The 24,491-nt window shown below is 37.5% G+C and overlaps 2 long non-coding RNA genes across 4 annotated transcripts in view; both read right to left on the bottom strand.

Annotated features, from left to right (window-relative positions):
* LOC125962645 (uncharacterized) overlaps positions 1 to 24,491 on the bottom strand; it is a 601,794-nt gene that overhangs the window by 10,226 nt on the left and 567,077 nt on the right. The window lies entirely within an intron of this gene.
* Positions 624 to 5,132, bottom strand: LOC117199436 (uncharacterized). 2 transcript variants are annotated; one of them, XR_004480671.2, is made up of 2 exons: positions 2,220 to 5,132; positions 624 to 1,975 (listed from the first exon to the last, which is right to left on the bottom strand). It is a non-coding gene; the product is annotated as an uncharacterized LOC117199436 (long non-coding RNA). The 2 variants fall into 2 exon arrangements; XR_004480674.2 differs by having other exon boundaries at positions 2,244 to 5,132.

Here is a 24,491-nt window from a genome sequence, read left to right as displayed (position 1 = left end):
TGAGAAAACCATAATTCAAAAAGATGCATGCACCACAATGTTCATTGCAGCTCTATTTACAATAGCCAGGACATGGAAGCAACCAAAATGTCCATCGACAGATGAATGGATAAAGAAGATGTGGCACATACATTCAATGGAATATTACTCAGCCATAAGGAACGAAATTGAGTTATTTGTAGTGAGGTGGATGGACCTGTCATACAGAGTGAATTAAGTCAGAAAGAGAAAAACAAATACCGTATGCTAACACATATATATGGAATCTAAAAAAATGGTACTGATTAACCTAGTGGCAGGGCAGGAGTAAAGATGCAGACATAGAGAAGGGACTTGAGGACACAGTGGGGAAGGGGAAGCTGGGACGAAGTGAGAGAGTAGCATTGACATATATACACTACCAAATGTAAAATGGATGGCTAGTGGGAAGCTGCTGCATAGCACAGGGAGATCAGCTCGGTGCTTTGTGACGACCTAGAGGGGTGGGATAGGGAGGGTGGGAGGGAGGTTCAAGAGGGAGGGGATATGGGGATATACGTATACATATAGCTGATTCAATTTGTTGTACAGCAGAAACTAACACAACATTGTAAAGCAATTATACTCCAATAAAGATGTAAAATATATATATAATCTCCAATAATTGAAAAAAATTAAAAAAATAAAAACACCAAAAAAAAAGTACATGGTCTGACTACTACATTACCAAGTTTTTCCTGAAAATTTTTTCTATTGTTACTGTTTTGTGTAGAACCTACTGTTGGGATAGGTGGTTACAGAGCCCTTAGACTTCCTTCAGCCTCAAACCAGATACTGTCAAATGATTCAACTTTCCATCCAACAAATTCTAGGCACTGCCCCAGGGAGGGAGTGGTCATAAGCTATGAGTGAATCCCGTCCCTTAATCCTGAAGAGCTTCCAGGTAAGGATAATGAATCAACTACAACAACTTTCTCCCTAAGACATGTTGATGTGCATTGAATTAGGAAAATTCCTTCAAATTAAAATACAAACTCATGAGGATTTTCCTCATTGTCTAAAAAAGATTCACCTTAGGATTTAATTTCATTCATTCCATCCATGAAACAATAAACATTTGTTAGGTATCTATTAGGAGTCAGTCCCTGTGCTAGCCAATCTAAAGATAATATTGCATCTATCAACCCTTTGTTTACTCACAGCCATTCCAGAAATACTAGAGAACACCTAACGTTAATACATGTTCACTCTCAGTTATCCATCTTGACAGAGAAAGAAGATAGTTGGAATAAAAGGTATATCTATATCTATATATCACTGTGACCAAGAATTTGAGACTCTTCCCACTTTACACTTTTACAAAGATCTTTTGAGCTTATAAACAATCCTCTTAATTTGCTCTGAGGAAAAAATATTTATAACAGTACAGTAGCTAAAATTAGGCTGCAAAAACAAGAGGTAAAGGGAGAAGTGAAAGGCAGCATGGGTAAGCCAGAAGCTAAGTATACTCTTGAATAACCATCAGTGTTTTTAATGAGTTTTTCATGGTTTCTGAGCACCCAGATCAAATCAAGCTTTCACCTTCCTGAATGATGGTACTACTTTGTACCATTAAGCTTATTTTCAGACTAGTGGGGGCCTTCTCTTAGAGAGATGTAAACTCCCTGAAGGAAGCAGCCCTGCTGTATTTTTTTTTTGTTTTTTTTTTTTTGCTGTATTTCTTTATACCTCCGCAGTGAACAAAACAATTCTGGTCGCATAACAGGCACTGAATATGTTCTTACTGATTCATAGATTAAGACTCTTGGAGAGGTAACAGTAGTGCACGAAGGATTGCAGAGACCAAAAACAAAGGTATTACCTAAAAGCCACCATCTTCCAATTTGTTGGAGGTAGTCAGAATACATATAGTGGTTAAGGAGCCAAGTTCTGTCATTTTCTATTTCTGAATCTTTGGAAAAATTACTTAATCTTCTGTGCCTCAGTTTATCTTCATCTGTAAAAATGAAAAGAATAAGGATGTCTATATTATAAAGCTGTTGTGAGAATGAAATTAGTTAATACAGTAGCAGCATTTACAACACTTAACACATGATAAGTGTATAATAAATGTTAGCTATTATTATTTGTGATTCTTTTATTTTGCAGAATGTAAAAGTTCTTTAAAATTAGAAAATATGATATAATAGATTGATTTATTTCAAAGATAATAGGAAATTTAGTTCCTTACCACCACTAACCTTAATTTAAATAACGAAACTCACACTTGACTTCCAGGTAAAGATGGTAGATTGACTATGTGCATCTCCTTTCACTCCTTCCCAAGACCACTAAAATGGCAGAAAACAATCTTTTAAAGGGATAAACCCACAAGGATTTGGAGAATAAGAGGAGAACAGCAATGAAGTTTCTTCAGTCAGACCCTCACATCTGTGGAAACTGGATTTATAACAATTCTGGCATGGATTGCAGAACAGTGGGGAAGGATAGAGAGTGGGTGGAGAAACACAACAGAGCATCCAAGAGATACGATATAATAACAAAAGGTCTAACCTGTGTGTAATTGGCATCCCAGGAAGAAAAAATAAGGAGAAATAATACACGAGAATATTCCAAAATGAATGACAGATATGAAACAACAGTTCCAAGACATTCAAAGAACACCAAGCAGGATAAGTGCTACCCTACCAAAAGTACTCCCACACCATAGGCATATTATATACAAGCTGCTGAAAACCAAAGGCAAAGGAAATTATGAAGGCAGCCAGTGAAAAAAGACACATACCATACAGAGGAATAAAAATTAAAGATAAGAGTTACAGTAGACTTCTCCAGAAACTACACAAGACAGAAGATAAGGAATGAGGTCTCTGTAGCTGAACAACAACAAAAACCTGTCAAGTCAGAATCCTATACCCAGCAAAAATGTCTTTCAAAAAGGAACAAGAAATAAAGACTTTCCTGAACCAAAACCAAAAACCAAACCTGAGCGAATTCATTGCCAGTAGACCCATGCTATAAGTAATATTGAAGAAAGTTCCTCAGACAGAAGGAATATAATAGCAGACAGAAGCTTGAATCTACACAAAAAAATTAAGAGCACTGTAAATGGAATAACTAAAGGTAAGCAAAGTTCAAAATTTACTTTTTATTATTTTTAATTGCTCTGAAAGATAACTACCTAAAGCAAAAATAGTAGTATTGTGTATTTACAGCATATGTAGGAGTCAGTATGTGGCAAGAATAGAAGAAGAATGAGAGGGAGAAATTGGGGATATATTGTCTTTGTACTAGACATGACAGGATATTATGTGAAAGTGGACTTCAATTAAATACCAGGTACATGGTAAACCCTAAAAGTACTAAATCTTTTTCAAAAGAGGTGTGCATGATAATTCAATAGTGGAAATCACATTGAATCATGAAAATGCTCAATTAATCGAAAAGGAAGCAAAAAGAAAGGAAAAAAGAAACAAAGGACAAAGGGAAGAAACAGCAAAGAGCTGGTTAGATGGTAGATTTTAATTCAACCATATCAATAATCACATTAAATGTAAGCCACACTAATTCAAAGATAGATTGTTAGATTAGATAAAAAGCAAGGCCCAACTATATGCTGCCTACAAGAATACCACTTTAGATATAAAGAGATAACTAGATTAAAACTAAAAGAATGAAAGAAGATATTCCATGCAGACACTACTCAAAAGAAAGCTGAAGTGGCTTTATTAATATCAAGGTAGGCTTCAGACAAAAAATATTACCAGTGATAGGCTTATTACAAGATGAAAAGGGATTCAATTCTCCAAGAAGACAAAAACATTAATGACTTTATGCGTATAATTTCAACAACTTAGAGCAAGTGGACAAATTCCCTGAAAAGCACATCTTCCCAAAATTAGCACAGGAAGAAATAGAAAAATTCAAAGAGCTTTATATCCATTTTCAAAATTAAATTCATAATTAAAAACCTTTCAACAAAGAAAACCCCGGCCCAGAGGGCTTTACTCACAAATTCTATGAAAGGTTTAAGCACAAAACTAATACCAGTGTTATACAAACTCTTTGAGAAAATAGAAGGAAATGCTTTTCAAGTAGTTTAATGAGGCCAGCATAACCCTGTTATTACAACCTGACAAAGACATTACAAGAAAAGAAAATTATAGACTAATATCCTACATGAATAAATATACAAAGTCCTCAAGAAAATATTAACAAATCAAATTCAGCATTATATGAAAAGGATAAATGTTATTAATAAATGGAGCTTATGCCAGGATTAAAGGTTGGTTTTACGTTATGAACTCAATAGTTCTAATTCATTACATTAACAGAATCAAAGAGAAAATAAAATCTCAATTGATGCAAAAACATTTTTGAAAATGTCAAAAAATGTCACACCATTCATAAAAAAAACCTCTCAAAACACTAGGAAAAGAAAGGAATTTCATCAACCTGATAATGGGAATATATGAAGAAAGAAGAGTTAATGGCATACTTATTGGTGAAATATTGAATGCTTCTTAGTTCAGGAACAAGGTACCCACTGTCTCCATGTCTATTCAGCAGAATAGTGGAAGCCCTATCTAGCACAACAATGTAAGCAAGAAATAAAGGTATAAAAATTTAAAAGAAAGAAGCAGAACAGTCTTTTTTGCAGTTGACATGATTGTATATATAAAACATTCTAAGGAATCTACCCCGAAAACTACTAGAACTGGTAAGTGAATTTAGCAAAGTCACAGGAATTAAGGTCAATACACAAAGTTTAATTATATTTCAAAATTATACCAGCAAATTATTAAAAAATGAAATTTAAAAGCAATTCATTTACTATTGAAGGAATAACATAAAATATTCAAAAATAAATTTAAGAAAAGATAGGTAGGACTTGTATTCTGAAAACTACTACGTACTGCAAAAAGTTATTAAATAAAAAACTTAAACCATATAACACATTTAGGGATGGGAAAAATTAATATTGCTAAAGTATCCGTTCTTCCCTAATTGACCTACAAATTCAGTGCAATCCCAATCAAAATTCCATGAGGCTTGTAGTAGAAATTAACAAGCTGATTTTATATGTATATGAAAACACAAAAGATTAAGAATAGTAAAAATAAGCTGAAAAAGAAGAAAAGATTTGGAAGACTTACACTACCTGCTTTTAAATTGTGCTTAAAAACCACAATGATTGGGCTTCCCTGGTGGCGCAGTGGTTGAGAGTCCACCTGCCGATGCAGGGGACACGGGTTCGTGCCCCGGTCCGGGAAGATCCCACATGCCGTGGAGCGGCTGGGCCCGTGAGCCATGGCCGCTGAGCCTGCGCGTCCGGAGCCTGTGCTCCGCAATGGGAGAAGCCACAACAGTGAGAGGCCCGCGTACTGCAAAAAACAAACAAACAAAAAAACCCCACAATAATTAAGACACTGTTACTTGTATAAAGATAGATATGCAAGTCAGTGAAGCAGAATAAAGTTCTGAAGTATACACACACACACACACACATACACACATCCAACGGGGAAAGGAAAGTTTTTACAACAAATGATGCTAGAACAATTGTACATCCATATTTTAAAAAAGAAAGAACCTTGACCTCTACTTCACACCATAACACAAAAATTGTATTTAGATAGGAATCTTTCATGTAAAATCTGAAACTAGAAAGCATCAATGTTTTCTAAAAGAAAACATAGAAGAATATTTGCACGAACTTGTGGTTGGCAAAGAGTTCTTTGACAGGATACAAAAAGCACAAGCCATAAAAAAAAATCATAAGATGGACAAAACCAATATTTAAAATTTCTGCTCATCAAATGATACCATTAAGAAGATGAAAAGATGAAACACAGACTGGGAGAGAGATTTGCAAAACTGATTTCTGACAAAGAACTTCTTATCTAGAATATATAAAACTCCCATGAATCAATAATAAAAAGATAACCCAATAGCCCCAAAATGGAAACAACTGAGCATCAACAAGTAAACTGATAAACAAACAGTAGTATTTTCACACAATGAAACATTACTTGGTAGTTAAAAGGAATAAATTTCTGCATGAATCTCAAAGATGTCACTTTGAGCAAAAGAAGTCAGGCACAAAAGAGTGCCTAATGTATAATGCCGTACAGAAAGTTCTAGAGCAGGGAGATCTAATCTACGATGAAAGAAATAACAAAAGTGATTGCTTCATGGATGGGGACTGATTGCAAAGGTGTATAAGGGAACTTTCTGGGGTATTGCAAATGTTCCATAGTTTGGTATACAGTTACGTGGGTACATTCATCTGTTAAAATGTATTGAACTGTACATTGAAAATCTGTGCATTCATTGCATATAAATTATACTTTGGTTTTAAAAAAGAGTAATTAAAAGAAAACCCACTGGGACTTCCCTGGTGGCTCAGTGGTTAAGAATCCGCCTGCCAATGCAGGGGATGCGGGATCGAGCCCTGGTCCGGGAAGATCCCACATGCCGCGGAGCAACTAAGCCCGTGAGCCACAACTACTGAGCCTGCGAGCCACAATTACTGAAGCCCGTGAGCCTAGAGCCCGTGCTCCGCAACAAGAGAAGCCACCGCAATGAGAAGTCCACACGTAGCAACGAAGACCCAACGCAGCCAAAAATAAATAAATAAATTTGTAAAAAAAAAGAAAACCCACCTTCATGGTAAGTGGAAGAAGTGAATCACAGCAATGATTCCATGTATGTAACATCCAAAAACAGGTACAGTGAAACAACCTATTTCTCACTGTGAAGTTATTTTTCTAAATAATCTGCTGCAGGAAATGAAAGTGGTTGTCTGTGGCGGTAGGGGTGGGAGATTGGGGACATGGCTATTTTTTGTCACAAAACCTGGAACTGCTTGACACTTCAAAATCTGTGCATATATAACTTCAATAAAAATAGAGAACAAAAAAATCATACCCATTTGCAAGTTCATGATATTAGCTTCAATAGAGAATTGTTGACATTTGCTTTAAATAAGAAATTATTTCTGATGGGTGAATCTGGCAGAAACTTCAGGCTGTTAAGTCCAGGAGACAGAGTCCATTTGCTGGTGGTTGTATAATGTGGGCCACCTTGTTACTAGGCAAGCATAAAAGACAGCGGGGGAACTCAGCACACCAAGTGTGACAATACACTGGAAAAGGGGGCATTAAATTAGGGTAAGTGAGTAGAATTGTGACAGAAACCTGGTCTGTACTCCCTAATTACAAAGTCTCACTTTCACCAAACTGACACAAATGTTAAGTCAAATTAAATATTGTCTAATTAACAAGCATACACGAGAAGGCAAGCCCAGTGACTGGGCGGTATTCAGCAGAATAAAGGAAACACAAGGACTTGTAAATTCTCAGTCACCCCCCATCTGCCATCTCAGCCAACTGCTACAAGATTTGTCCATTTTGTTTTCACACATCTCCACTTTCAGGGCTCTGCTTGTAATATTTACAGAAAAAGGCAATGGTGGTAAACAGTTTCACACAATGAGGTGTGAGAGCTGATAGGGTCCTATTCAAGCTCTGAACTCTCCTGATGAGCTGCCAAAAGTTGTTATGAATGGCCCGGCTGACAGGGTGATGACTGATAAAGGAAAAAACAAACAGCTCTGGTAATTCATGAAAACACACAGCTCCAAGACAACTCAAAGTGGCGAGTGACAGTTAAGATAATGGAATTTTGGAAGCTTTTCTTAAGGGATCCTCTCTATACAATTACTCTGTTAATAGATTCTCCCTTAATGTAGCTGGATCTTCAACTTTTTTTTTCCACCAAAAAATACTTATTATGATCGCTGGCAGAGAGGTGCTGGCCTGTGCTTTTATACTATGATCAATTTTTCATATAATTTCCTTTTCCTAGAGCAGGATGAATTTTAGTTGAGGCCTGTGTCTGCCATTTAAAGAAATAAAATATCCTATTTCCATTTCTATTACTAGAAGCATTTCAAAGCATTCTTCCCTCATTTCTTTCATTTATAGACCATTTGCCACAAACCTTTGATTAGAAAATAAATATTGGTTTACACACTCAACTGCTAATATTTTAAAAGAGAATAATTTAAATGTGGTTGAAGTCAATTTCCAATTCACATAGCCTATTTTGGCTTCATTTCCTTAAATCAGGCATGACCAAGCAAGAAAGTATCAATTTGTCAATGTTTTGCCTTTCCATGAAGCACATTGCGGTTTCTGTAACAATGGCCTATTTCCCAATTAATGTTTGAGAAAGCAGGAAAATAAAGATATATATAAAGCATGTGTATATGCACATATAGTACTATGGAGTAGGGGACTGTGTTCAGGAGAGTTATATTTTAGAGCCTGGCTACTGAGAGGTCTGGGACAAGCAGCTTGCTAGAAATGCAGAATCTCAGTCCTACCTGAGCCCCCCACCCAATCACAGAATTCGCGTTCAAACAAGATCCCCAAATGATTCATATGCACATCAAGGTTTTGAGAAGCTCTCTAATTTAGATAACTGAGTTTACCTTAATAGTTTAAGGAGGATCCATATTTTCCAAAAAGTTCAAAACTATATCATAAATCACTGAAAGCTATCTCCAAGTCATTTAGTGTCTGCATTCAAAGTTCTTACTTTCTTTTCCTCCCCTTGAAGAAGTGTGAGGGCATCCTTGAGCTCACCAAGCCTTCTAGGGAGGTTCATCCTTTCATGAATCACATTCCTTTACCACAAACATTGGTAGACTCATCCAGCACATTCCTGAGGGGTAGGCATGGTGCCAGAGCCTGGATTTTAAAAATTCAATCACTGTAGTGAAACATACGACTTTTATAACACTAATAAAAACATTTTAAAAACATTTTAAAAATCATATCTTGACTGTAATGTCAACTGTTCAGCTGCTACAACGCAGAGTAGAGTATTTTACAGGAGAGATGACAGAATCCTTGGAAAGGCCTAGACAACAGAAGCGGCTTTCACCCACCTGCTAAAGTCTGCAAAAAATCCACCACTGGACTTGCGCTCCTTTCATTTTGTGGTTGTTAGTATTTGTAGAATCTTCTTTAGACTTGAAGGGATCTTGCGATTTAGTCCAACTCTCCACAAATTTCCTGGGTGTTGAGAAATTTAAAAACGTAAATTTAAAAACTTAGGATGGGCCAAAATACTGTAAACAAAGACAAAAGACAAAGGGTAAAGTGGGGAAAATATCTGCCTTAAGGGCTCGTTTCCTTAATTGATAAAGGGTCTATATAATTCACTTGGAAAAAGACACACCCAGTGGGAAAGTGGGCAAAGTAATACAGTCTACTTAACACTGGCTAAAAGTCATTTACTATTATATGACATCATATTATGATGTAAAACTGCATGTGACTTTGGAAAGTTCCTTTGCTTCCTGGTACCCATGCAACTACAAGGCCGCACATGTAGTTAAGTCCGGGTTGGAAACTGATGCCATTTGGACAGAAATACACAAAAGTCATGACTAAAGGAGAGTGAGAATATCCAAACATAAACCAGTGTAGAGCAAAAAAAAGTAGAACTCTGAAATTTCCTTGAATGAAGCTACCTAGATCAGAGCTGGTCTATAAATGTCATCTCAAGGGCCAATTCCAATCCCTTGACTTAAACTTGTGCTGAGGAAAGGTTCCAATGACACATCTGGGCTTGCGAAAGAGTGCCAGGGTAGATGAGGAATGGCTGTTTGAACATGGGGAGAAAGATAGTTACATCCTGGATCTGGACATTGACTGATGGGTCCTTCTGACATCCATCTTTTAAATTTAAGGCCTATCAGAGATTCAGGCTATTGTGCATATTGGATGTATTTCAATACCGGAAGGCAGCAATTTTGAATTCACTAAAAAGTAAATGTTTTTCTTTATACATCTATTTCTTGGGATGTTTAAGCTTTATTATTTAAGAACATAAGGAGAACACTGCCTTGAGCCAACAAAGGCCATTAGCCTAATCGCTAGGTTGCTCTAAAACTCAAGCCAACAAATCCATCGACTCAGAGAAGAGGAAGACAGTTTTTCCTCAAAAAGTCACCAGGGTAGCCTTTAGGTTAACACCCAAAAATACGCGTGTGGCTCACACATCTGCATCAATCTCTAGGTGCTGTTTAACTTAACTCCTGATGAATGCATGTTCTCGTGGAGAAGGCCAGGTTGTGGGATGTGTCACCCACTGAGTCGTCCCCTGGAATGTTAGAGGGACATACTGGCCCTGCAATGCCTGTACTTCATTTGTTTCTACACAGAGGACCAAAGCTCTCACTGTAAGTGTGAGTCAGGGCTGATGCAGCAGCCAGCCAGCCCCCCTGTCTCCTCTGGGACCCCAATGGAGAAAGTCATTCCTAGTGATCAACAATTAGCATTTGCATCCGAAGTTCCAAGCCCACTTGTCTACAGTAAGATACTAAGAGGTCTAAGAATCTGGGTTTAAGCCCCAAATGGGCCAGTTAGCTTCACACAGAGAAAGCTCCAGCTCCACTCCAACCATAGTCCACCCTGTGGGTTAGACCGAGGAGAGAGAGACAGAAACCCAGAGTGACAGAGAGACTGACTCAAGTCAGGTTCAGCACCAAAGGGCAGGTGCCGCTGAGAGGGCCCTGCCTCCTTCCTCCCCAAGATTATCACAACCAATTCATAGTCCACACTCAATATGAGGTTCCTTAAAAAACTAAAAACAGAGCTACCAAATGATAAAGCAATCCCACTCCTAGGCATCTATCCAAAGAAAACCATAATTCGAAAAGATATATGCACCCCAATGTTCATTGCAGCACTATTCACAATAGCCAGGACATGGAAGCAACCTAAATGTCCATCAACAGAGGAATGGATAAAGAAGATGTAGTACATATATACAATGGAATATTACTCGGCCATAAAAAAGAACAAAATAATGCCATTTGCAGCAACATGGGTGGACCTAGAGATTGTCATACTGAGTGAAGTCAGACAGAGAAAGACAAATATATGACATCTCGCTTATATGTAGAATCTAAAAAAAAATGGTTCAAATGAACTTATTTACAAAACAGGAACAGTCACAGATGTAGAAAACAAACTTATGGTTACCAGGGGGGAAAGCCAGGGAGGGATAAATTGGGAGATTAGGATTGACATATACACACTACTATATATAAAATAGATAACTAATAAGGACCTACTGTATGGCACAGGGAACTCTACTCAATACTCTGTAATGGCCTATATGGGAAAAGAATTTTTAAAAAGAGTGGATATATGTATATGTATAACTGACTCACTTTGCTGTACAGCAGAAAGTAACACAACATTGTAAATCAACCATACTCCAATAAAAATACGTATCACTGCAGAAGGAAAACAGAAGATGTCTAACGTTCTAAGTTAGTCATTGTGTCCTAAACATGTGATGCCTATAGGGTCTCACACAGTTCCTTACATGCAGGTATGTCCAGTAAGTATCTGTTGACTGACTACATTTGAAAATAAAAATCAGCCTATTTGATTTGATCTAACAAATTTTGCTCACATCTCATTAAATTGGTTGGAGGAGGTTGGCTCATGCAGCAATTTATTGTACTGTGTTATGAGTTCTGCCAAAAGTTTGCAAATTAAAAAAAATCAATTATTATTTTAAAATTTCATTCAAAATATAAAGTAGAACAAAATAAGATTTATTATACAAAATATTTTCAATGTCGAAATGATCTAGAAGACTTGAAAGTCCTCTTCAAGCTTTCAGAAATTCTAACAGGCAAAACAAATTTTTTTTCAAAAATTCAACAGGGTAGCTGCTGTTAAGATGTCCCCCATCAGGGACTGTCCAGCTTATATTTATTCCAGCCTCATTCCTGCTTTCCAGCTATGCACAGCGAGGGTTTGTAAATGACATGCTTCTTACGCCATTCTGTAAGCAGTGCCTTCTTGGGCTGGCTTTGCTTGCCACCAGCAGAATTGCTATACTGTGGAAAACATTCCAAATGACTGGGTTTTTTCCCCAGAAAGATGCAAAGAGATGAGCTTTCATATATAGCAAGGGATCCCTTAACTGATTCAGCATACTTTGCACATCTGTTACAGGAACCTTTCCCAATTGAAATTACATTTAGTTACGCTTTTAAAAAAAGTTGCTTCTAGGAGAATGCAATCTCTCATTCAAATATCGGGGTTTCTAGCACCTTATCTGAAGAAGCCCTCAAATTCCTCTGCCCTTCTGTTGTCTCCTGCATGGCTTTAATAACCAGAAAGCACAAAGATGGAAAATGAATTCAGGCAGCGTAAGTGGTAACCCTCTCCCACATTTCCTCTTCTCTGCAACCCTGTGGAATGCTTTTTGAAGTCAGAAAGAGCTCCATAGGAGGTGAGGGCTGACTTTGGCTGCCAGCAAGCAGAAATGTTCAGCCACTTAACACTGGGCCACATGTGGCAGCTACAAAAACATCACCAGGACTTGAAATCTACTTACTTCAGTGGTAATCCCCTTGCCTTCAAATCTTTGCAAACCTAAGGAACTATGGGAGTAGGTGAACTTGGAGGGAAGGGTGGGGAGAAATATCCTGTGATTTTAGTCCAAAATTTGTATCGTATAGTGAATCCTGGAATCATGTCCTGCTGTTTTTATTCCACATTGTCCTTTGAGTCTGCAGTCTCGGGCCATGTGTGTTGTATTTAACACAAAGCCCAGTGGCACAGGGGATTCGGAAAGCTGACCAATGGAATATTAGGTGTTTTATATCAACTATAAGTCAGAAGGAAATCTATGTCAGAGTAGATTCCCAAGGTGCCTTTCTCAGGACAAGCACTGTACTTTCTTAAGTTACTCTGGTGTATAGCTTCATTCACCCTGTGGACAGAGGGCTGTGTGCACTTGCCAAAAATGATCTTGGGCCAGCTTTTGTGCCCTTCTTTGCCCTGGTTAGCTACAGATTCTGATCCTACTGTTTCCTGTGAGGCATCAATGCTAAATGCAGTGCTCACCGTGCAAATGATACGTGGCTGGAAATGTCAGGCTTACATTTTCTCCTCAATGCCAACAGGAGTTGGAACAAATAGATGACCTCTATGATCTTTTCTTCCTTTGAGATGTCATGACTCCAGCCAGTGATTCTGTGATGCTTAAATGTAGAGGGAGGAAAACATCACAGAAACCAGTAGAACATGACTGTACCAGCAGAAGCTTTCGCATCAGACAGACCTGGGTCCAAGTTTAGTTCTTTCATTCACGAATCCCATGGACTTGAGTGAGTTACTCATCTTCTCTAAGTCTCAGTCTCCTCACCTATAAAAACAGAAATAATAGGGATAATCTACCCCAGATGGGAATTAAATGAGATTATGCATGTTGCATACGCAGTATGGTGCCCGGCACATAGGAGATGCTCAATATATGTGCGTTGTCATTATTAACATTACGAATCAAGTCCCAACCCCAGAGCACTGATCTACACACTTTTCTCCAAAAGGGACAGGGCTTAAGTCATCACAGCTGGAACACAGATGTGGGGGAGTGAGGAGCAGACATCATCCTCCTCTCTGCATGGATCCCAACTTCACTCGCCCGTAAAGCAGTATGTGGTCCCAGATCTGGCTCTTTAAAGGCAACGTTGGGTGCTTCTGACGGCAGCTTCCTCCAGGCCAGGCAGAAGGAAAACGTCACACTTCTTCCAGTCTAGAACAACCTAGCTCTGCTTTGTTTATTCACTCAACAAGTAAGTATCAAGCAGGTGCCAGGATTTGAGTAAAGAGTGATGAAAGATAGAGCCTGCAGCCTAGAGAGGCCAAGGGACAATACAAGAGGGAGAAAATGGAGACCCAGGAGCCGCTTTCTGAGGAGGTGACAGTACAGTGAAGGAAGAGACAAGGGTTCCAGGCAAAGAGGACACCAGTACGTAAGGAAAAAGAGAGGATAAAGACATCACTGCATGAAAGATATCAAAGTCATCTTCAAAGACATCAAAACAATTTTCAAAAGTGGAGAGTGGGTGGAGAGTGATAAGTTGGCTTTAAAGAGCAAAGGAAGCTAGAAGCTAAATTCTGCAAACGGGAGCAAAAATGAGAATGTAGCCCATGACACCTAAAGGCTCAGGAATGGCAGGAAGCAGGTATGGTGGAGCATGAGGGCTGAGCGTTAAGGTGGACATAGGCTCAAAGTCTGTGTACACAGCAGACTCCCAGATCTCCTCCCCTCTCGTATGTATTCAGGCAACTGTCGGGGGCAGGAGACGTTAAATTAGAGGCTCCAGACTCAAAGATACCAGGCAGAGAGAAGGGCTGCAATAAGGCACAGGGTTTAAAAATGTTGTACTGAACGGGGAGCTCCCTGGGCCCTTCCTCCTCTCTGCTTCCAGAAAGTCAGTCACTAAATCATACCTCCCAAAGAGGAGATTGGAAGGTTCATCTCTTGAGACCCAAGCCTAAGGAAAGGGACACTTTCAGATCCAGAAGTTCAAGGGTCCCCCAGAGCCAAGGATGCCTTGCCACTTGATCATCCAACAGTGAAATTCATCCACCAACAAGCTCCACAGATGAGCACAGAGCTTCCATCAGCTTTTGAGCACCTTTCTCTTAAATATTATAGCTAATGACTACAAGACATTTGAGCAGATTCTCCAACATGAAAGAGAAAGACCTAAATTTACATAAAAATGGGATCTGGAGGAAACTTGAGACCATGCAGAGCACAAAAGGAAATAGTGCTTAAAATCAAGTTATTAACAACCTCAGAGAAATAAAAGATGCTATATTGATGAAACAAGAATAGACAGTTGAAGAATAGGAGCAATCAGAGCATAAGATAGAGCTCTTGGAAAAGTGTGACACCTCCAATAAAGACATTTTCACATGAAAATACTTTACTTCCATCCATATTTCTGTAGAAAGCTGTGGAAGGATGTGCTCCATGAAAATGAGAAGCAAGAAAGAGGAAGACATAAAACAAGAGAAAACACAGACTCCAACACAGGAAAACATCAAGATAAGTTTCAGGATGACAACCAGGTGGCAAAGCAAGAAAGCAATCGATCCAAACTGGAGAAGGAGAGAAAAACGTTTCCAGAGAGAGTTCCCTAGAAAAGAAAAACTAAATAAAAGAGAATTGATAAATTATTATCTGATAGATATAACTGCTTAGAAACTGTTGATAGTGAATAATGGATTTGATGGAACACATGGAAACTAATCAAATATAGAAACAAGTCCATTATTAGCTTGAAGAAAAAAAAGTTTAAATGATTAAGGAAGTATAAGTACACTATTTTTCCCAGCAGTAAAAACCAAATTTAGCCAAAAATTATATTGGGAGAATGAAATTTTGGAGCAATGGGGATGGTAAAGTAACAAAGCTATATACTCATATGTCACGAGTGGAAGTCAATAAAGCATTCCTACAAGTGGTAAGCAAAGCAGAAATCATATTATTTAGAAATGTGAAGGCAAATAATAGAAGAAACAGCTAGAAATTTTTCAAGGGTTATCTCTGACGAGTAGAATGGGAGTGAAGAAGGGCAAGGTAAAGACCTTCTGTTTTTCTTTTAGGGTTATTTCATTGTTAACTAATTTATCATTGTTACCCTGATGAAAATAAAAATTAAAAAGACAGGAATAGATTAACAGAAATACCAGAGTAAACCACAATCCAAACAGGTATAGGAATAGCTACTATGGAAATGAAGGTCGTCCTTCTCAGTGGAGTGATGAAAGAGCAAACTCAGAGATGACAGATATGAAAGACCCAGAGTGAGTGATGGGCAATCTCTCAAGATCCCTGAAAGGCCCACCTGGAGGACAATGGATTCTGTTAGCAGGACTGGGACTCTGGGGAGGCAGGTGAGGCCCCTAGAGTGCCAAATTCAGGAAGGCACTCACTCTCAGCAGCATGCAAGGTCTGCCTGACTTTGCAGACACTGACAGTGATCAATTTTGCACCCTCTGGGTCTCCCTTGGCCCACCCTAGTCCCAGCCTTTCTCCACACTCACCCACCCTCACCCATAGGTACAGTGGGTTGTAGCAGCAGTGTTTGCTGCTGAGAATTGCTCACCAAACAGAAGGAGAAATGTGCCTGGGGAAGGCTCACTGCTTGAGGGCTGGAGCAGAGGGAGAAGCAAGAAAAATGTGAAATAACACCAGGCTCTTCAAAAAAAAAAAAAAAAATCACAAGGAGCGCCACACTAGGGAAAAGGCTTCCTTTAGTAATCAAAGGGAACAAAGAGAGAAATTTTGTATCAATTAAATGTACAATCTACCGAGAAGATACAGTGGAAACAAACCTTTACTCCATGAAACAACAAAGCCTCAAAGTACATAAACACATTATTGGAAATACAGGAGAATGTCTGAAAACCACAAGCTCCTAAAGACTGACAGGTTAAGATATATGGAAAATAAGACTGTAGAGTATTTGAAAAACATAATTAACGAGGTTGATTTAATAAGCAGACTTAAGATACTTTTCCTAAAGAGAGAATGCACATTTCTTTAAACCTGTAGAATGTTTACAAAAATTAACTGCTTGACTACAAAGGAAATCTCAATATACTACCCAAAGGGGAAATCATATAGGCTCTATTCTCTACCTATAATGAAAAAAAAAAAAAGACCCTAGAAATAAACAATATATGGATAGCTCTCTCCTCCTTACCTGTTGCCACCCACCCCCCCAAAAAAATATTGCTCTAACCACTTATTTTTTAATGCTATTTTCAAAATAACTCTTTGGTTAAAAAAGAATAAAAGTGTAAAATTATGGACTATTCACTTATGAAAGACAAAGAAAGGAATATATATAAAAACTACTAGACATGGCCAAAACAGAAATTAGAGGATGATTTATAGCCTAAAAATATGTATTAAAAACTAAGAGAGAGAAAAAATAAACACACTATACATTCAGCTAAAATACCCAGGAAAAAGTCAATCATATAAACTAAAACAAGTAAAATGAAGAATTAAGATGAAAGGGCAGTCAAACAAGTAAAAAAGAGAGCATATCAATAAAAGCAATTTGTTAAATATACTTAAAGACCAATAAAGTAAAACTCTGTCAAGTCTGACAAAGACAAAAAGTGGAGAAACCAAAGTAGACTACATTTGGATTAAGAAAGCAGACATACTTAGAAATATGGGGAAAATTGTTAAGTGAAAATATTATGTAGAACGTTACAATGATAAATTGAAAATCTAAGTGAAATGATCATTTTTAAGAATTTTTAAAACATCTAGAAAATGATCAAATATTTACTCCCTCTCCTCATCTCCAAAAACAAAACAAAGCATATATTCATTCATTCAACAAATATATATTAGCTGTTATTCTGAGATATCATAAGGAGTAAGGATTAGAAAGATTCATCCCTTCCCCTAAATTAATCTATAAATTCAATCTATTCCCAATAGAAATCCCAAAGGAATTTTAAAATGAAATTTGAAAGCTGATACAAATGTTTATCTGAAAAAGCAAATGTATGAGATGTTAAAATATCTTTTGAAATTTTATATTATATACAATTTTGTTATATAATATTTATAATATCTATAACTTTTATAATTTAAGATTGAGTATTTGATAGAGATTATCTTTTTAATTATAAGATTTTAAACTTACTTTTATGTTATAATGGTAAAAAGTGTGACGCTGCAGGATTAGACCAGTGGAATATTCCAGAGAATTGGCAATCCAGGGACATATATAGGTGGAATATAGCATTAGACAGAGATTATCTTTCAAACCATAGAGAAAAAAATGGACAAATTACAAAAGTAACCTGTGGGTGTTACTAGAAATAAAAGGTTTGATCTTTATCTCACACTGCACACCCAAATAAAACCCACTTGAGTGAAAGATCAAACTTAAAAAAAATTAAAAGTAGTAGAAGAAAATGTAGGAAAACATACTTGTAATCTTGCAGGTGATAAAAGGCTTCATTATACCTCAATCCATAAAGCAAAACTTGGTAATATTAAAATAAAACAAAGTAAAAATATAAGCAACAAGCTTAGAAAAAAATTTGATAAACTATAACAAAGAGTCAATAGCCATTATCAATAGAGATCTATTGTAATTTGCTAAGAAGACAACACTACTGAAAAACAAGCAAAAGACAGAAATGGACCAATTCTCAGAACAAGAAATGTAATGGCAATAAACATATGAAACCACATTTGAACTCACTACTTAGGAAAGATAAATCAGAAGAAAAAACAAAGTATTTCTGCAGGCACACTGGTTCGGTTAAACACTCAGACTGGTGTGCCAGACCTCCTGCGTTTGAGCCCAGGCTCTGCTATTACCTGCCTGTGGCCTTTGGCAAGCAACTCAACCTCTCTGTGCCTCAGCTTCCCTATATGTAAAATATAGATAACACATTTTAGCTCTTTATTGTAATGATGCAATGAGTTAATACTGTATATGTAAAGTGCTTTGAAGAGCACCTGGCACAGAGTAATCACTCAATAAATGTTAGCTCAATATCTTTTTATGACATGTGCACAAAGATGCACACACACCTGCTGCAAACACACACACATACTCAAGCACAATCAGAAGTTCACTGCAATGCTATCTGCCATAGCGGAAAAACTGGAGCTGACTTCAAATGACATCAATAGGCAATAGATAAATTTTATACCTCTAAAATACGAAATGACAACTGGCTATGAAAAAGAATGAGGAAGATTTGGACACCAGTATAGGAAAATATCGATGATAAGTAAGTGCGGGGAAAAAGCAAATCACTGACTTCTATGGGGTGATCCAAATTATGTTCTTTAAATACGCTTTGTGTACTATGTATAAATAAATACCATCTGTATGTGCACGTGTATAATATGCACAGAAAATGTTACGAATGCTTGATATGTTATCAAACTGTTAGCAAAGGTGATCACCAGAGAGGGAGGGAGGATTGGGGGAAAGGGTGAAAGGGAGACTATCAAATAAATTTCTACGTTCTTCTTCTCTCTCTTTTTTTTAAAAATAAGCATGTATGTTCTAAACATTACAAAAAATAAAATAGAAATCATGATCAGTTAGAATAAATTCTCAAAAAAACTGACTCAGACAATGGTAAGCAAAATAAATTATGAAATCAAAAAGTCCTGCAACTTTTTCTTTTTTCAAGAAGACAGAATGATTGGCAAAGGAATTAGTCGAGTTATGCTTCAAAGAATGTCAGTTTAGCTACGGTTTTTCAAATACTTTGAACATGGGCTAAACATGTCAAAGTCATACATCTCTCACAGACAAAGAGTCTATAATAAATAGTCTCCATTAATTGTTTCCATTGTCCATAATATTTTGTAAGTTTTACATCCCTGGGAAAATAACGTTTGCCAAATTCAAACCAGGGACCTTCAATATTACTTAGATGACATAAATTAAAATGAGACTGACCTAAGCCAGTTGTGTTTATCAACCTGATCTCCTCTGAAAAGGAGAAATGAAGTCAAATACCCTTTAATACTATTTATTAGTGGAGTAATATAATACATTTTGACAAGTTGAACAGTTGTAACAGGCGGCCATTAAAGTCTCTACAGGGCCTGTTTGGAATGAAAACAGGAGTGAGAGACAGCTCTATAACTGGGTTTTAAGAACAGCTCAGCCATCAACTATATCCTAACCAAGTACTTTTATCCAGTTAATTTACGGAGGGAATCCCTTAGGGTCTCCAGCCGTCTACCACTGTAGCTCATTAGAGTCTAATATCCAACTTTTCTCATTGTAACACTGAGAGCATTTATGCTCAAAATGTAATTAAACTTAAAACAAACAAGATCTTTATTCCCTGACAGTCCTGCTATTTTTAAATTAACAAAGGCATGAACTTATATAGGATTATTTAGAAAGCACTATACATTTCAGCCACTTATGGCAAGACATTTGCCCAACTGTTCATCCTGCGTGCAATTAGAAATCTAAATACTTGGGTAACGGGTTTCTTTTGGGAATTAAACTTGCAGATCTCTCACAAACGAGTAATGTGGTAAGACTTGCTGTCCAATGAGGTGTCTTATTGAAATATCCCAGGCCGTTTCACTTGTCACAGCTGTCGTTTCAGCCGCTTGCACTCACAGTGTATAGCTTTCATTACGAAAATAGAAATTTGTGTCCTAAGTGCTGTTACATTACTAATGCTAAATATTTAATTCCCTGGGGTTCCAATTATGGTTGAGCACTGGCAACACTGATTCTACTTTTTAATAACAACTGTAAAAGCAATTTGAGCATTTTTCAATTAATTAAATACATAGTAAACGAGTAACCTCTTGTCATTTTGCCCTCCAGGACCTGAGCTAATTGGTGTAGAATAAAATGTTTTGAAAATTAACCAATATTCCGGTCTGCACACTGTTATACCATTAAATTACAGTTTGCAAAATGAAGTTTGTCTTCTAATAGTTATGCTCAGTATAGTCTGCAGATATGAGAAGGTACCTGCGTTTTATGTACTTAACCGTGCCTCTAATTAGAGCAGAGTTGAAAGCTGAGTGTCGTTCCTCTAAACACCAGTCCGTATCAATAATACTTCGCATTGTTCACATATAAATGCAACATAGGAGAGTTTCCCAGCTTTCAGGATGCATATTCACAACTTAGCTTAAACAGTTTTAAAAGTTTATCCATAAGAATTCCTATTGTCAATTATACTCACAGGAAAAAAGTTCAAAAATAAATGTTTAGATTTCTTTCACGAAAGAAAGTTACAAATCAAACATCTGGGAAAGTCCTTCTTTGCTAAACACTTTGTTGAAGTTTCTCCTTCTGCCATAGAACAATGTCCTAAATAAACTCTAAATTGGTTTCTCAGCTTTAAAAGGATGGTGAGGATGAATCATAAAAGCAGATGCTGTTTTACCCACATTCTAAAATGAATATTTTTCTGAAGTGCAATGAAACCTGATTAAAGACACCATCTCCTTGCAGAAAAACGTCTCTGACAGGTGTTCCTCCAGCTCCAAGTCTTGATTGGCCATAATCTAAAGTCCATACTTGGAGAGTGAATGCCTTTTTGGCAGCTGTCTTTCTAACAGAGATGATCCCCTAAACAGGTTTCACTGAATTAGGGATCTCCACAAAAGCATTATGGTTCATGGAAGAAGACACAGAAAGTGAAATGAATCACTCTGGGAGAGAAGGGAAAAAAATAGGGAAAATCTAATAATTTCCATACCAATTTTTAGGGTTTAAATCTTTAATATTTCTAAGATGTTAGTAACATCTTTGAGAAATGAACTTTAATTACAGGATTAACTTGATAGCACCAGTCTGTTAATATAAATAGATCGGACTAAATTTCTGATTTTTAAAAAGCTAAACTGGATAATGAATTCGAACATTTTAGAATTTGGGGGTTGGGTTGACTTCTCAGGAAGCAATCTCTACTCCATCAGCAAATACACACCCACACACCCACACATATATAAATGAAAAGAAAAATATAAATTTGTTAAAGGTTTATTTAAATATTATTCTATTTGGAATGTAACATCTTAATAGACCTTCAAAAACATTGGTTTAATATAACCTATCATTTACAATTCTTAAAACAAAAAGCAATAGAGTTTGTAAATGACAAATTAAATCCAGTTACGCAAATTGTTTTTGCCAAAGACTAATTTTTTCCAGCTCAAAAACAGCTATATTTTGAAATCTGAAAGTAAAAATAAAGGAAACTTGTGATTTGGATACAAGTGGTACAGATATATTGTTTGTATTAAGAAATGGATCAGAATACACTCCCAAACTCTTTAGCACCTGGTTTTGAAAACTAATAATTTCATTAACTGACTACTCATATGTGGCCAAAACCACTAAACAAAACAATATTTGGTTCTCTGAAAACACTGGACAATTATCTACAGTAATAACTAATGCCACTATATTTAGTACCAGAGTCCCCAGGTTATTGTACACAACTGACCATCAGTCCTTGGATCCCAAACGGGCAGTCTCCAGCCCTCCAGCAGCAGCAGGGTGACGGCTGGTTGAAGATGACAGACTTCTCCCTTAGGATCACATGCTGATCAAGTTCTCCTCCTCTCTCTTTGGAAGATCTGACACTTCACATACTCGGAGGGGTTGGCAGCCCCAACTGCACACTGAGAACTAATGTGTCTGCACACTGTAAACTAATAAGTCTCACCTCTTACTCACCAGTACGATAACTTAGGAGCTAATGGGGGAAAGCCCACAGGTCTGGGAAGCAGAGCTGCTGAGCTCAATCCTGAGAGCGCTAACAGCAGTGTGACCTTGGACGCGTCACTGGACACCTCTGTACCTCTGGTCTCCTGGCTCTGGCATGGGGCTCTGACAATATAACCACTGCATTGCTCTGAGGATCCAATGAGAAAACATGATGAAACCCTGCAAAGCACCATGGAAATGTCAGACAACCAACTTTCTAGTCTAATGGTCACCTGCCAGCATCTTTAATAAAGAATTTTTCATTGTTTTTGTGCAAAGAAACTAAAGTAAAAAGTATATGTAACGCATCCATAATAACGTGCATTAAGAAAACTAGACTCATTAAGGGCTAGGCAGTTTTGACTAGAGATGCTTTCTTAGAATTAAGCCTTTAGCTTTAGTCCCAATAAATTACAAGCCCAAAGAGCATATGTTTAGCATTTTACTTTTTTTAAAAAAGGAAAAAGATGCAATAGGATAAAGAGAAGGAGAATTTGCAGGATATTATCATGATATAGGCATCATTTAACAAACTATGAACTTAAAATGAGGCCTGTTTTAAACCTGATTTTCTTTTCTAAGGTGTATTCAACTAGCTGCCTTAGTTCCCAGACACAAGGCTCAGAGCTCCCCTATCCTGGCTAGAATCAGCTTCTGCAGAGCTTTGCTGAGTAGAGAAGCATGTTGAGGGGAGGAATTACAGCAGATCTGCCCCATTGTACCACCCCCTGGCTAGAACGCAGAGAACCGACAGGCTAAGGAGTGAGAGTTTTCAGGGAGGCAAGGGTTGCTTGCAAGTTATTAATACACAACTGAGGCATCTGACCCGTTAGTGGGTCCCCGGAAGTCCTTTCTCATGCCTGCCTATATTCTCATGAGTTCCGTCACCTGTTTCCAAGTCCACAGAAGTATAAAAGCAGTAAATTGAAGGGCAGAGGGAAGGCTACCAGGAGGGCACGTGAGAAACACAGCTGACAGCCACTGAAGAAAGAAGACTGGTTTAAGAAATGCCCATGAGAATTAAAAACCAACAACAACAACAAGAAACTAAAAACAAAAAAGAACACCTAAGTCCTTTATGAGAGCTGAGTCACGCAGTGCAATTCTTACTGAAGACCACGAGTTATTATCAAAGCGCAGTGAGACTCTACCTTTTTTTCAAGATAAGAGGGACAGGTATGGTCCATTTTACAAAGGTTTCCAACACAAATAGTTAATGTTCATTCTTAAAACTTGGCTATCTTGAATAACCTATTCCCCGAGGGTTCCAGATTATCGTGGTTTTTTACTGTAGTTAGATAGTTTTATGGTTAATGTACTGTGGTAAAAATAAATATAGCTTAGCCTAAGCGTCTCCACTGAAAATATGTATGTCATAAAATGACAAATAAAATAGGTCAATAACCAAACCCACAGTAAATAATTCAAGCCCTAAAGTACATAACATTAGAATAAACTAAAACTAGCCCTCTTCAACACTGACGATAAATATATTCAATATGGACTTTTCAAAATGAAAAGTGAAAATCTCCAAAGGTAAATGGGGAGAAAAGAGACATAAAATTACTAATTTATACCCTTTTGATAAAATCTAAATAATCACACACTACACTCATGAGAAGAGGCTGTAGGAGAACAAACCTAGCCTATGCATCTGGGTGAGGATCTAGTAATATTTCACACCATTCTAATTTGATTTCACATCATAATGGCCTAGTAGGTGCTCAATATATTGTTGTTTATCTGAAATACAATTTGCAACTGGTCTGGTTGTCATATAAATAAAAGAAGAGAGATACTGGGAATATCACCAACTTTTCTTGGGGGTGTTTAGTTAGATGTCTAAGACATAAGGAAAGGGAAAGAATTCAAGATTGTAAAGGAAACCACTCCACTGCTGGCTATAAAGCACACATTGATTTTGACTGCATCTGGGGGCAAAAACTGCCAGGTGAAGAAAGTCCCATCCTGGTTATTTTTCAGAGTAGGAGACTGTGGCTAATCTAAAGATACTCCAAATAGCACCAGAAGATGATGAGGACCAAGTCAGAGTCCCCCCGTCACAGCTCGCATGAGCCTTGCTACTAGGTCGTCCTGTTCGGTCGGGCCACAAAAGATGTCCTGATTTGTGGCTTTGGGGAAATAGGGTAGCAGGGTGACCTCCATGGGGCCCCTTGGGGGCAGAGGGAGGTGACAAAGGCTATCATAGCATTAGCAAGCCTCCTCTACCTGCTTCCCTGGTGCTGATGATATCAGGGTTTTAGTAACCCCGCTGTTTTCGACTTTAATTTACATGGCTATTTGGCTTGAGCATTTTATAGAGTATATGACCATCTGAGCCATCTGAGGCAGGTATACTTGC

Source organism: Orcinus orca, chromosome 20 (assembly GCF_937001465.1).
Source record: "Orcinus orca chromosome 20, mOrcOrc1.1, whole genome shotgun sequence".
Classification (NCBI taxonomy): Eukaryota; Metazoa; Chordata; class Mammalia; order Artiodactyla; family Delphinidae; genus Orcinus; species Orcinus orca.
Note: the sequence above shows the minus strand (reverse complement) of the source record. Positions and strands in the feature narration are given on the sequence as shown.